At 37.5% G+C, this 15,660-nt stretch overlaps 1 protein-coding gene across 4 annotated transcripts in view; it reads left to right on the top strand.

Annotated features, from left to right (window-relative positions):
- C1H9orf85 (chromosome 1 C9orf85 homolog) overlaps positions 1-15,660 on the top strand; it is a 117,540-nt gene that overhangs the window by 43,088 nt on the left and 58,792 nt on the right. The window lies entirely within an intron of this gene.

Here is a 15,660-nt window from a genome sequence, read left to right as displayed (position 1 = left end):
CTGAATTATGATAAAGGTTAAAGTGTCATAATATAACCAGGAAATGAAGGTAGTGCCAGCAGAGTTGTGGCAGAGTAAAATAAGCCCTTTACTTCTAGCAAGTACTAGAAATGGATCAGTTCTTTTTCCCTTGGTATTTATTGTCTAGATCAGTGGTTCTGAAATTTTTTGCTTTCAGGAACCCTTTGTAACTCTTAAAAATTACTGAGAATCTGGGAAAGCTTGGTTTATATGGGTTTATGTGGGTTATATCTATTGATACTTATTGTATTAGCTATGAAAACTCAGAAATTTAAAAATAATTATTTAATAAATAATATGAATATAAACAACATGCAAATTAAGTGCTAATAACTTTAAGAAAAATGACTTTTTTTTAAAAAAATTATTTATTTATTCATGAGGGACACAGAGAGAGGCAATGACACAGGCAGAGGGAGAGGCAGAGGGAGAAGCTGGCTCCATGCAGGGAGCCTGATGTGGGACTTGATCCCTGGTCTCCAGGATCACACTCCGGGCTGAAGGTGGCGCTAAACCGCTGGGCCACTGCGGGTACCCCAAAAAATGACTTTTGAAACAAAAATATCAGTGAGACAAGTGGCATTGTTATACATTTTTACAAATTTCTTTAGTGTCTGGCTAGTAGAAGAAAAAGTAAAGAGCAAATTTGAGAAGTAAATTTTCATAGCTCTTCTCAGATTGTAGAAATCCTTTCAAGAGTTGTATGCTCTACCCAGTGAGCCAGCCAGGTGCCTGCCCCATGTGTGATTTTGTAATATCATGCATTTGCTCACACTGAGTTATCCTGTCTTCCAGAAGTTATGTTTTATTACACAATATAAAAAGTCATGTTAATGTCATAACAATGTCATTAAAAAGTGAGTTATTTTTGTTTTTTAACTGAGTTTTAGGGGGCAACAAGTACAGCGATTACTAGTACAGTTTGGCACCACTTTGTTCATGCTGAGGTGCCAGCACTTTTAGTATCCATTATGAGGAATGAAACTCAAAGAAAGTGACTTGCAAAGATTATATGACGAGGCAATGTCAAAGTTGGGCTAGAATCTAAGTCTCCTATTTCCCAAGTCTGTGCTATTGTCAAAATAATATTTCCTAGTATTTGCAGTGATCCATTGAAAACTTCAAATTTTGTCCTAATTTTGAAAACACTTAAATATTCAGTGAACATTTTTTAGCTTTTAATAACTTTTTCCTTTTCATTATAAAAAAGTAAATATGGTAACATTTTTTAGCTTTTAATAACTTTTTCCTTTTCATTATTAAAAAGTAAATATGGTAACATTTTTTAAAAAGTGTCCTACTGTCTACTTTGCCAGTGAACAAGGTTTATAGGCGTGACTTGTTTTTTTTATTTGACCATGGTTTCCACTGAAATTATAAGTTGTGGTAAATGCATGGTCAAGATTGATTGTTTCTAAAAAAAAAAAAAAAAAAAAGATTGATTGTTTCTGGGAATTATATTCCATGGAGAAATAAAGAGAAGACAAGACCATGATTGTTTTAACACCTCTGAAATTCATTTATTGTTGGCAACTCACAAAATATTCAAAATATAGCCATTTTCAAGAGAAAATATGTAAGATTTATATTTAGGTGAATTTAAAGTTTTTCTTTACTGTGTATTTTATTTGTTTATTTATTTTAAGGATTTTATTTATTTATTCATGAGAGACACAGAGAGAGAGAGAGCGAGAGAGGCAGAGACACAGGCAGAGGGAGAAGCAGGCTCCATGCACCGGGAGCCCAGGATCATGCCCGGACTGAAGGCAGGCGCCAAACCTGTTGAACCACTCAGGGATCCCTTTATTGTGTATTATAAGAAAAAAACACTCAAGAGTGATTAAATAATTTTCAATCATTTTAAAAGGTGTTTCAAGCTATTTCACAAATTTTATGACACTTTGGAAGATGTGTCTCTTATTAAAATAATATCTAAACCAGTCCATTAAAAGAAACCAAAAACCAAACTAAACAAACAAACAAGCAAACAAAATAAACCAGTCCATTCTTAAGATCAGGATTCTTTGAATCTTGAGGTAAAAAGAAAAAAAATGCAAAAACTAAATTACTTTCATGCTTTCATTCTGCTCCCAGTGAAGACATAAAGCCTGAATTAAGAGATTTGAAAGAGAAGGCACATAAAGGTCTTACTTACTTGTAAGGGAAAATGGAAGATTGTTAGAGTATATACATTTAGATTACATTTTCACAAACAGATTTCACATTGACAAAAAGGAAACATTTTAAAAATGTGTGTGTCTCCTTAAAAGATAGGTATATTTATATTCACAGTTACTAGCCTAATAAAACCTGGCTGTTTTTCAGAGTAAATTTAAATTTGAAAAGAGCATAATTGCTTTCAGCATTAGAATTCCTTCTCTTCTTTGAATTGGCTATTGGGATCTCTACCGGCAGTAGGAACACTGGGAAACCCCCATCTGTAGGCAGTCTTACTTTGATCTAGTCAAGAGTTCTCAAGTGGTAATGTGCATAAGAATTTCTTGAAGAGTTTAACAGATTCTTGGGACCCATCCCCAAGATTCTGAGTATGTAAATAATGGCTCTAACCCAGATATCTGCATTTTAATAAGCTATGCAGGTGTTGGAGTCAGTGTTAAGAGTCACTGTTATAGGGACTCAGTGGGCCAGAGAATAGATTCTGGGATCTTTTGACTCCAGATTCCAAAACAGGATATCCCATGTTTAAGCCTATTTTACATGCAAATTTTAACATTAACAGTTCTGTAAATACAATTTTATCCCTGATTTAGCAATTTGAATACTTAAGGTTTGGCTTACCCCAGGGCTCTCTGGTATGAAACAGCACATCTACAGAAATGAAAACATTGTAATTTCCTTGAACCTTTGAAAAACCTAACAGAGACAAACTTTCTTTAAAATTATTTGAAAACTTTAAAAAATGTGAAACTAAAAGAAAACCTAAAACTTTTCCTAATCCATGTGGATTGTTAGAGCTTTATTTGTGCATGTTCTAATGGTATTCATTTTTTAAATCTATTTTTATTGCAGAGTAATTAAGTAAAGCTTTTTTAAAATCCAAAATATAAACAAATATACCAAGTTATTTATTTATTTTTAAAGATTTTATTTATTTATTCATTAAAGACACACAGAGGGAGAGAGGCAGAGACATAGGCAGAGGGAGAAGCAGGATCCATATAGGGAGCCCAATGTGGGACTCGATCCCAGGACCCCAGATCATGTTCTGAGCCGAAGGCAGACTGAGCTACCAGGCGCTGAGCCACCCAGGCATCCCACATACCAAATAATTTAATAAAAAATGTTTAATTGTTTTCACTTATATTGTATATCAGAGTGGGGATTTTCAGCTTTTTTTTTTTTTTTAAGTTCTTAGATTTTTGTCAGGTCTCTTGAAGATACAATTTATATGCAGTAAAATTTACCTATTTTAGTATACTGTATTAAAAAAAGACAAAATTCACCCGAGTAAATTTTAATGATCTTATTAGCTTTATTCATTGATTCATGAATCAGGTAGCATACAGTTTAGAAGACAGAAAGGAACTCCAAGAAGGTATCCAAAATGAAAGATGTTTATAGACAGAAGGGAGTGGGAACAAGGAAATTACACTAGATAACAATGCTGGTTGGTTACTGCAGTCCAGTTTTCCCTAGGGGCTGACTGGGGTCTGTCAGGCAGCTTACCTAACTCTGCTGATGAGATACGTGATTTGACTGGTGTAGGATTCCACTTCTGGCAGAGCTGAAAGTGAACTACATCTTGATTTGGTGACTTGGGGCTCATCATAAGTAACTCCATTTTGGGCCTGCTTTCATGTTTTTAACTACAATTTTATAAGTTTTGAGAAATGAATACAATTGTGAGACTGATAACCACAATTAACATAGAGGACAGTTCCATTACCCCAAAACTTCATTCCACCTGTTGCGGGGTCATCAAATGGAAAGGCCAGAAAGAATTCTTGAGATATTATAAGGTGCAACTTAAAAGGTTTATTTAAATAGCATGAGGATAGAACTCATGGGCAGAAAGGGCTGTACTTTTGCTGTATGAAGCTGGTGGTTATACAGTACTGCTCAAGGAGGAAGGAATGTGCCGGGAGTGTTAGATCATAAATGTCTTCTTTGAATTTCTTTTTTTTTTAAAGATTTATTTTTATTTATTTATGATAGACATATAGAGAGAGAGAGGCAGAGACACAGGCAGAGGGAGAAGCAGGCCCCATGCCAGGAGCCCGACGCAGGACTCATCCCGGGACTCCAGGATTGTGCCCCAGGCCAAAGGCAGGCGCAAAACTGCTGAGCCACCCAGGGATCCCCTCTTCTTTGAATTTCTACTCGTAAAACTAATTTTGCATGATTTCTATGGTGTTTATCATTCAGTTTGATATTAAATTTTGGTGATATACACAAGCATTTATGAGACCCCATAAGAATGTAGCAACAAGGGCCTCTGAGTGGTACAGTTTTTACCCCAAGAGAGTGAAACCCTCTCTTGGTTTCAGCTCAGATTGTGATAAGGTTGTGAGATGGAGCCCCTTGTCGGTTCAGCATGTAGTCTGCTTCAGAAATTTCCTCCCACTCTCCCTCTCCCACTCTAAAATAAACCAATAAATCTTAAAAAAAATACAAAATAAATAAAAGAATGTAGCAACCAGCACTTATTTGATCCTTATCAAAACCATGCAAGCAAAAAAAAAAAAAACAAAAACATGCAAGCTAAGGACACCTGGGTGGTTCACTGGTTGAGTGTCTGCCTTTGGCTCAGGTCATGATCCCAGGGTCCTAGGATGGAGTCCTGAATGGGGCTTCCTCTCAGGGAGCCTGCTTCTCCCCCTGCTTATGTCTCTGCTTCTGTATGTGTCTTTCACGAATAAATAAATAAAATATTTAAAAACAAAAAAACTGTGCAGGCTATAGGTCAGCCTTAGGTTCACTAAAGGTGAACGTTTTTCCGCTTCTATTCCTCATCATTTCACCTCTGACCAATTTTCAGTAGTTAAATTTTTAAGGTTGTTGAAAGGCAAGGGGCTCATGTTCTATAGCTTCTTCAAGTAATAAGGGTCGTAGAGATGTCCCTACTTATGAACCAAAACTGTTCACTGTCTGCACCTATAAGCAACTATTATGGAAGACCATTGCTATAGAGTACAGAATGGACATCAGGGAGGACTGTTTCATGTATTAAGGATCATCTGTCAGTTGGGCAAAGGAATTAGGAACTGTTTCCATGTACCTCGACCATAGGAGAGAGCAAAGCAAAAGAGACAACACATTAGGATTAATATTACAATAAAAATAAGAAGTTTGGGGCTCCTGGTTCATTCAGTTGGTAGAGCATAGAACTCGATCTCAGAGTTATAAATTTGAGCCCCACTGTTAAGTGTAGAGATAACTTAAAACCCTAAAAAAAAAAAAATCCTGCTTTCAGTTCTTTAAAAAAACAAAAAGTGTGATAAGAAGACTCTTTAAGGTAGACTATAGTTCACTTCCCAACCAAAATGTAACCAGGCGTTGATAAAACTAGGAGTCAGACACTGCCTTAATTTGTGTATGTATGTCTGCTAAAACTTTGGATACATTAGCAGAGTCCTCCGGGATATATACACAACATTTAGTCTCAATATTAGCATAACTTCCTTTTTGGCTTACAGTATGAATATCAAGGGCCATTAGGTTTTGGAGGGCCACTTTTCCAATTTATGGGTGACTTCACGTTTGGTTAAAGGTGGCTGCTGCATGCTTGGCTAAAGCCTCTATTTGTAATTTTTACATCCATAGTGGTGGCTCCCAGAACAAATATGGCTAAGGGAGAAAACCATGAAGAAATCTTACTTGCCTCCTGTCTAGCCTTAACAGTATCCTCATGAGGAATTGCTGGTGAGTGGGAGATGACTTGTCCCAGGAACTAAGGGCATGCCCCCAGTGTATTCTCCAATCCAGTTATGAGGAAGGTGGGGCCATCTATTATCTGCACAAGTTCATAGTTAGCTCCAAGGAGCGAAGTATACTCTGACCTTTAAGGAGCAATTTTGTTACCCTAGCCGCATAGGATTGATCAAAGTGAGAGCTGAGGGGGATCCCTGAGTGGCTCAGCGGTTTAGCACCTACCTTTGGCCCAAGGCGTGATCCTGCAGTCCCGGGATCGAGTCCTGGGATCGAGTCCCACATTGGGCTCCCTGCATGGAGCCTGCTTCTCCCTCTGCCTGTGTCTCTGCCTCTCCTCTCTGTCTCTGTGTCTCTCATGAATAAATAAATAAAATCTTTTAAAAAAAAATCTGCTTTGCTGGAACTTTTTAAGATTGAACTCTTAGTAGCCTCTTGAGGCTAGAGACAAGCCAAATAGTTATCATCAGACTTGTCTGCAATACCTATAGATTTGGGTGTTTTCCTCCTCTTGAGGTCCCCAAAATATTCTGAGGTCCCTGTACCTGCCAGAAGTAGTGACATTCTTTGTTTACCTGCTAAGGCTACTGGAAATTCTGTAAGCAAGGTATCAGGTCAATATTTCCAGGCAACTCCCTGGCTCCATATGGTCATCAAATTCCTTAAAGCTGTCTCAGCAAATCTGTGTCTATGTGTGTCTCTCAAATATGACATTCTAGTCAAAGCCTTGATAAAATAACCAATGCTTTCAGTGGTGTCCTGTTAAAAGGAGAACAGATTTTCATTGAACTTGTACAAATAATTATAATTGCTAAGGAAGAAAGAATACTCGTTGAGAGTTTCTGAATTTCAGAGGGTTCAGGTGGAGAGAAAATTTAAATACTCCAATTTGTTCATAAAGGAATACTTTATCATGTTTCTGTAAGTCATGAATATCTTTAGGGAAAACAGGACCTTGGGATCATGACCTGAGCTGAAGGCAGATACTTAACCAACTGAGCCACCCAGATGCCCCAGTGCTGATAACTTTAGACATGTCTATCTTCATTAAACTATCAATCTGTTCCTCACAGTCAGTTTTTACCTGGGGCACCTGTGGGGAGATCTGAAGTGGGTGGTTTAAGTCCAGGGAGGGGTCCCTGGACGCTTTCATGTTGATTAGGGAGGTGCTCCGGTTTAAACCTCATAAGGAGCTGGCCCAGCAGCTTGGAGTGGCTCTTCACTCTTTGATAGCGAGGGCAGGAGGAGCAGGAGCCAAAGGCACCGGAGACAATGAGGATGGTTTAGAGCCAGTTATGCAAGCCGTGCCCATCGTGGTGCAGAATCAGGAGGGGGTCGTGGAGGCAAAAGAGGTGACGCACTGCCAGCAAGGCTGGAGTCAGATAAAAGCCCAGATGGCACAGAAAGAGGACTCATGGCCCTAAGGCTCATCAACTTAGATGGATGAACATACACACATTTTCTTTCCACCAACAAAAAGTGAAAATAGGTAGTCCATGTCAGATAGAGAAGACGGGGAACCTCCCTGAAACCAATGGAGTTTTGGCAGCCACTTGGGTATATTCCTTAAAGTCCATATCCTGAGGTAGACAAACCAGACAATTAGCTCTAGTCACCATAGCCACTAACCTGGGAAATTAATTAGAATCAAGCAGTATTCATCCATTCCTCTCAAGGTGTATTCCAGATCTGACACACAAAAGCCTTAGCAAACAAACAGAAAATGAGTAACTCAGGAGTAACAGAAGGAGGCATGTACAGGATCATGGAAATTCTAAAAATAGGTAACATGATTTATATGAGCTAAGGAGAGGTTACAGGTCTTGAGGATACCATTAGGAGGAAGGTGAGAGGAGAGGAGATGTCTAGAAAACAAAGATTGTGCTATTATGTTGGTAAGTGTCTAGGTAAAGTAGAATTTCTGTTAATAGCTGTCTTTCTGGTATAAGCAAGCAATTGTGTGAGAAGTGAAGGGCTTTCCTGAATCTCCTAGGTTTTGATTTCTTTTAACTCAACATAATGTTCACACCAAAGTGGCCCATCTTGGGGTGGCCTGCCCTTGTCCCCTATACTTTTAAAGAAGAATACTTTTTTTATATTTTGTTTTTTTTTTTTTTAATTTTTTATATTTTGGTGATGATCAGGATTTATCAGGAATTTTTTATCATGACTTTGTTGTTGTAGCTAAGAAATCTTTGCCTGGCCCAGGGTCACAAATGTTTTCTCCTGTGTTTTCTTTTAGATGTTGCATAATTCTTGGTTTTGTATTTGGGCTTATGATCCTTTTCCTGTTAATTTTATGGATAGCCAGTTCCAGCATCATTAGTTGAAAGGACCATTTTTTTCTCCATTGAATCCCCTTTGTACTGTGCTGAAAATCAATTGATTATATATGTATGGATCTATTTCTGGAATCTGTTTTGTCCCATTGATCTATATGTCTGTCCTTCCACCAGTGCCACACTAACTTGACTACTACAGCTTTATGGTTAGATTGAAATCCAATCATGTGTCTTCCAGCCTGGCTTTCTTTTTCAAAATAGTTTTGACTATTAATAGATTTTTGCTTTTCCTTATAACTTTTAGAATCTATTTGTCAATTTCTACAGAAAGACATTGGTCATTGCTAGAACATTGATATAGTTTTTTTTTAAGATTTTATTTATTTATTCATGAGAGACACAGAGAGAAAGAGAGAGGCAGAGACACAGGCAGAGGTAGAAGCAGGCTCCATGCAGGGAGCCTGACATGGGACTTGATCCTGGGTCTCCAGGATCATGTCCTGAAGGTGGCGCTAAACCGCTGAACCACCCGGGCTGCCCAAACATTGATACAGTTTATTTTTGTTTATGGACTGTATGTACTATGACTTTCATAAACTCACTTTTTATTTATTTTTTAAAATTTCAAACATTTTAAAGACTTTATTCATGAGAGACAGGGAGAGGGATAGAGAGAGAGACAGAGACATAGGCAGAGGGAGAAGCAGGCTCCATGCAGGGAGCCTGATGTGGGACTTGATCCCAGGACTCTAGGATCATGCCCTGAGCCAAAGGCAGACACTTAACTGCTGAGCCACCCAGGCATCTCTAAAAATTTTATTTTTTAGTAATCTCTATAGCCAGCGTGAGGCTTGAACTTACAACCTCCAAGATCCAGAGTCACGTGCTCTACCAACTGAGCCAGTGAGGCACCCCCTACTTTTTATTTCTAATACTGTTTTTGTAAATTTGTTGGAATTTTCTACATAGATAATGATTTTTTTTTAAATCAAGGCAGTTTTATTTCTTGATTTCCAATCTATATGCAATTGTATTTCTTTTCTTTTTTTTTTTTTTAAAGATTTTATTTATTTATTCATGAGAGACAGAGACACAGGCAGAGGGAGAAGCAGGCTCCATGCGGGGAGCCCGACATGGGACTTGATCCTGGATCTCCAGGATCATGCCCTGGGCGGAAGGCGGCACTAAACCGCTGAGCCTCCCGGGCTGCCCAATTGTATTTCTTTTTTGCCTTAGCTGCACTGCCTAGAACCCCTAGTATGTTTTTGAAAAGGAATAAAGAAGGCCTATATTCTTGCCCTGTTCCTGATGTTTTGGGGAATGTATTCATTTTTTCATCAGTAAGTGTGATATGAGCTGTAGTTTCTTTGTAGGTGCTTTTTATTAGGTTGAGGAAGTTTCCTTATACTTTGCTGAGAGTTTTTGTCATGAACAGATGTTAAACTTTGTTAAATGCTTTTTCTACATCTAATGAGATAATTTTTGGTTTTCCATCAATTTGGTGCATGGTTTTAATTTTGAATCAGCTTTGCATGCCCTTGGATAAAGCCTACTTGGTCGTGATGTATATCCTTTTTATATGTTGCTAAGTTTCAGTTGCTGACATTTTGTCATAGGTTTTTTACATCTATGTTCATTAGAAATACAGTCTGTAATTTTGTATTTGTTTTGCTGTGATATTAGGGTCTCATCAAATGAGTTGGGAAGTATTCCTTCCTATTTTGTTTTCTGTTTTCTGGAAGGATTTGTGTAAAATTAGTACTATTTCTTTTTACTTTTTTTTTTTTAAATTAGTACTATTTCTTATTTGGTAGAATTTTTTTTTTAAGATTTTATTTATTTATTCATGAGAGACACAGAGAGAGGCAGAGACATAGCCAGAGGGAAAAGCAGCCTCCCTGTGGGGAGCCTGATGTGGGACTCTATCCCAGGACCCTGGGATCAGAACCTGAGCCAGAGGCACTGAACCACTGAGCCACCCAGGTGCCCCTTATGTGGTAGGATTCACTAGTGAAGCCATTCTGCAGCTGGAGTTTTCAACTATGATTAAATTTTTCTTTAATGGGTAGAATTTTTAGATTATCTGTTTCTTCTTGAGCAAGTTTTGATAGTATGCTTTTTCAGAAATATGTCTATTTCTTTTTTAAAAAATGTATGTATGTATGTATTTATTTATTTATTTATTTGAGAGAGAAAGTGTGACCCCTGGTGGGGGGAGGGGCAGAGGAAGAGGGAGAAGGAGACTCCCCACTGAGCAGGGAACTGGACACAGGGCTCATTCCCAGGAACTCGAATTCATGACCTGAGCTGAAGGCAGAGACCTAACTGACTGAGCCACCCAGATGCCTCAGAAATGTGTCTGTTTGGGACACCTGAGTGTTCAGTGGTTGAGCGTCTGTCTTTGGTTCAAGTGGTGGATCCTGGGGTCCTGCATCGGGCTCCCCACAGGGAGCCTGCTTCTCCCTCTGCTTATGTCTCTGCCTCTGTGTCTGTGTCTCTCATGAATAAATAAATAAAATCTTTTTTTAAAAACGTGTCTATTTGAATGAAGTTGTTGGATTTATAGGTATAGAGTTTTTAGTAAAATTCCTTTATTATTTTAATATCTGTTGGATTTGCCTAGTGCTATCTCTTCTCTCATTCTTGATATTGGTAATTTGTCTCTTTTTTTTTTATCTTCATGAATCTGGCTTTGTATTTATGAATTATATTAATTTCTTTTTAAAAGAGCCGGCTTTTGGTTTTATTGATTTTCTCTATTTTTCTGTTTTCAATTTTATTGAATTTTTAAAAAATATTTTGTTTTTAAGCAATCTCTATACCCAACATAGGACTGGAACTCATGACACCAAGATCAAGAGTCACATGCTCTACTGACTGAGCTAGCCAGGCACCCAATTTTATTGATTTTTTTTTAAAGTAATCTGTATCTTCAATGTGGGACTTGAACCATCATGACCCCAAGATCAAGCATCGCATGCTCTTAACAACTGAGCTAGCCAGGGCCCATTCAATTTCATTGATTTTGGTTTTATTGATATTGCTTCCTTCCTTTTGTTTTCTTTGAATTTATTTTATTTCTTTTTTCCCCTCCGCTTTCTTAAAGTAGAGGTTTAGGTAGTGTTTAATATAAATATTTAATTATATGAATTTCCCAGGAACATTTGTATTTTGTTCTATAAATTTTGATGTTGTGTTTTCATTTGTTGTTCAGTCGAAGTATTTTTTTAAGTCTTCTTTCTTTTTATTTTTTTTTTTAAATTCATTTATTTCAGAGAGAGAGAACTTGTGCATGCACACAGGCACATGAATGGGGTGGCAGGGTGGGGGAGACAAAGGGGGAGGGAGAAGCAAACTCCCTGCTTAGCGGGGAACCCAGTGTGGGGCTTAATTCCAGGACCCTGAGATCATACCCTGAGCTGAAATCAAGAGTTAGAGGCATAGCTGACTGAGCCACCCAGGCGCTCCCAGGCAAAATATTTTCTGATTTTCCCTGTGATTTCCTCTTTGACCTGTAGGTCATCTAGGAGTGTTTTTTTTTTTTCTAGATATTAGGGCATTTTCCAGATATTTTTGTTTTTATTGATTTCTACTTAATTTCACTGTGGTAAAAAAACAAATTTCAGGTTAAAAATCTTTTTTTTAATTTGTTGAGATTGGTTTTATGGCTCATGATATGGTCTGTCTTATGGAATGCTCCATGTGTACTTGAAGAGAATATATTGCTCTTCTTGGGTTGTTGGAGTGTTCTGTAAATTTGACAGCGTTCTATCAACCAAGTATTCAGTATCTTTATTGACTTTTTGTATACTTGTTCCATCAGTTAGAGAGAGAGAAGTGTTAAGTCCTTAACAGTACTTGTGGATTTTTCTGCTTCTCTTTTTATCAATAACTTTGCCTCATTTATTTTAACACCCAATTGTTAGGTGCATAAACACTTAGGATTTTTCAGTGTTTTTGGAAAATTGATCCCTTTATTGTCATGTAATAACTCTTTTTTATACCTGAAAATTTTCTTTAAAGTATATTTTGATGATAACATAGTGACTCTAGCTTTCTGTTGATTAGGTTTTTTTTCCCTTGTCCTACTTTTAACTACATGTCTATGTTTATTTTTTTTAAACGATTTTATTTATTTACTCATGAGAGACACAGAGAGAGAGAGAGAGAGAAAGGCAGAGACACAGGCAGAGGGAGAAAAGCAGGCTCCATGCCGGGAGCCCGACGTGGGACTCGATTCCAGGTCTCCAGTATCACACCCTGGGCCGAAGGCAGTGCTAAACCGCTGAGCCACCGGGGCTGCCCACATGTCTATGTTTAAAGTGAATTTCTGCTATCTTGGGTCTCTCATTCCAAGTTTTTCTTAGGTTTGACTTTTTACAAAAAGCCTTATGAAGGGGGCACCTGGGTGGGTCTGTGGTTGAGCATCTGGCTTTGACTCAGGTTGTGATCCCAGGGTCCTGGGATGGAGGACCCCACAGGGAACCTGCTTCTCCTTCTGCCTATGTCTCTGCCTCTCTCTGTGTGTCTCTCATGAATAAATTTTAAAAATCTTTAAAAAAATTAATAATAAAGGGAGAAGCAGGCCACCGTGCAGGGAGCCCAATGTGTGGGACTCGATCCCAGAATCCCAGGGTCACGACTTGAGCCAAAGGCAGATGCTCAACCACTGAGCCACCCAGGCATCCCTCCACATTATTATTACTGATACCTGTTATTGTCTTTCTTTATGGTAATAGTCATTCTAGTGCTGTGAGGTAATATGTCATTAAAGTTTTGATTTGCTTTTCCCTGATGTGGAACATCTTTTCATGTGCTTATTGGCCATTTACATATCTTATTTTGTTGTGATTCTGGGGTTTCTGGGATTAAGTCCTGCATCAGGCTCCCCATAGGGAGCCTGCTTCTCCCTCTGCCTATGTCTCTGCCTCTCTTTTGGTGTCTTTCATGAATAAATAAAATCTTTAAAACAAAACAAAACTGTAGTTATTATGCTATCCATGACTTTATTTATTTTATAACTGGAAGTTTATACCTTTTTATTTCCTTCTTTTTAATGTCTGAATAATATTCCATTGTATATTTTACCATTTTCTTCATTCGTCTATCAGTAGACACTTTATTTATTTATTTATTTATTTATTTATTTATTTATTTGAGTAATCTCTATGCCCAAAGTGGGGCTCAAACTCATGAACTCAAGATTAAGAATTGTATACTCTGCTGACAGCCAGCCAGGTGCCTGCCTGTAGGTTGTTTCCATTTTTTGACTATTACAAATAATTCTGCAGGTAACATGGGGTGCGTCCATGTTTGTGAGTTAGTGTTTTTATTTTCTGCAAATAAATACCCAGAAGTGAAGTTAGTAGATCATATAGAATTTCTAGTATTGGTTTTTTTAGGAACTTCCATATTCTTTTATATAGTGGCTACACTAATTTACATTCCTACCAACATTGCACAAGGGTTCCCTTTTTCTCCATATCCTCACTAATGCTTATTTCTTGTCTTTTTGAGAACAGCCATTCTAACATGTATGGGGAGATATCTCATTGTGGTTTTGATCTGCATTTCCCTGGTAATTAATGATGTACATTTTTTTCATACCTGTTGGCCATCTGTACGTCTTTTCTGGAAAAGTGTCTATTGAGATTCTCTTCCCATTTATTTATTTTTTATTTTTAAAAAAATTTTATTTATTTATTCATGAGAGACACACACACACACAGAGGCAGAGACACAGGCAGAGGGAGAAGCAGGCTCCATGCAGGGAGCCCGATGTGGGACTCAATCCCAGGTCTCCATGATCAGGCCCTGGACTGAAGGTGGTGCTAAACCGCTGAGCCACCTGGGCTACCCTCTCTTCCCATTTATAATCAGACTGTTTGTGGTTTTGCTATTGAGTTGTGTGAGTTCGTTATATTTTGGATATTAATTCTTTCTCAGATACTGTGTATGATTTGTAAGTATTTTCTCCTACTTAGTAGGTTACCTTTTCATTTTGTTGATAGTTTCCTTTGCTGGGCAGAAGCTTTTTAGTTTGATGTGCCACTTATTTTTAATTTTGCTGCTTTACTTTTAGTCTTTTTTCTTTTTTTAAAAAAGAATTTATTTATTTATTGGAGAGAGAACAGGAGAGAGAGAGACAGAGAGAGAGAGAGAGAGAGAGAGAGAGAGAGAATGCATGAGGAGGGACAGAGGGAGAAGCAAACTCTCACTGAGCATGGAGTCTGATGCAGTACTCCATTCCAAGACCCTGGGATCATTGACCTGGGCTGAAGGCAGATATTTAACCAACTGAGCCACCCAGGCGCCCTACTTTTAGTCTTAAATCCAAAAAATTATTGCTAAGACATTTATCAAGGAGTTTATTGCCCATGTTTTCTTCTAGGAATTTTATAGTTTCAGGTCTTACATTCAAGTCTTTAACCCATTTTGAGTGAATTTTTGTGTATGGTGTAAGATAGGGCTCAGTTTCATTCTCTCTCTCTTTTTTTTTTTAGTTTCATTCTTTTATATGTGGCTGTCCAGTTTTCCCAGCACTATTTATTGAAGAGATTGTTCTTTCCATATTATTTGTCCTTGGCTCCTTTGTTGTAAATTAATTGACCATATATATATTAAAGAATTAATACCAATTCTTCTCAAACTATTCCAAAATGTAGAAAAGAAGGGAGCACTGCCACACTCATTTTATGAGGCTTACATCACCCTAATACCAAAACCAGATGAGGATGGTAGAAAAAAAGAAAATTACTGGCCTGTGTGCCTGATGCACATAGACACAAAAATCCTCAACAAAATATTAGCAAACCAAATTCAACAATACATGAAAAGGATCATACAACATGATCAAGTATGATTTATTCCAGGGATACAAGGATAGTTTAATATCTGCCAATCAATGTGATGCACTACATTAACAAAATAAAGGATAAAAATAATATGATCATCTCAATAGATACAAAAAAGCATTAGACAAAAAAATTCAACATTTTTTAATGATAAAAACTCTCAAAATAGGGTAAAGAGGGAACATACCTCAACATAATAAAAGCCATATATGACAAGCCCATAGCTAACATTATACTCAACAATAAATAGCTGGAAGCTTTTCCTCTAAGATCAGGAACAAGACAAGGATGCCCATTCTTGTCACTTTGATTCAACATATTACTGAAAGTCAGCCAGGGTAATTAGGCAAGAAAAATAAATAAAAGAGATCCAAATAAGAAAGGAAGAAGTAAGACTATCAGTATTTGCAGATGGCATTTTTAAAAGCTTTAAGAAAGTAGATAAATCTGGAGTGCTTGCCTGACTCATTCGGTGGAGCATGTGACTCTTGATCTCGAAGTCATGAGTTCAAGCCCCACGTTGGGTCTAGAGCTTACTTAAAATTTGAAAAAAAAAGATAATTTTCAAGTACTAATATTTTGTAATATCAGCTGTTAGAGATGCTATATAATCG

The sequence above is a fragment of the Canis lupus genome, chromosome 1 (assembly GCF_048164855.1).
Source record: "Canis lupus baileyi chromosome 1, mCanLup2.hap1, whole genome shotgun sequence".
In the NCBI taxonomy this organism is placed as follows: Eukaryota; Metazoa; Chordata; class Mammalia; order Carnivora; family Canidae; genus Canis; species Canis lupus.
This window is presented reverse-complemented; position numbering and strand designations above follow the sequence as displayed.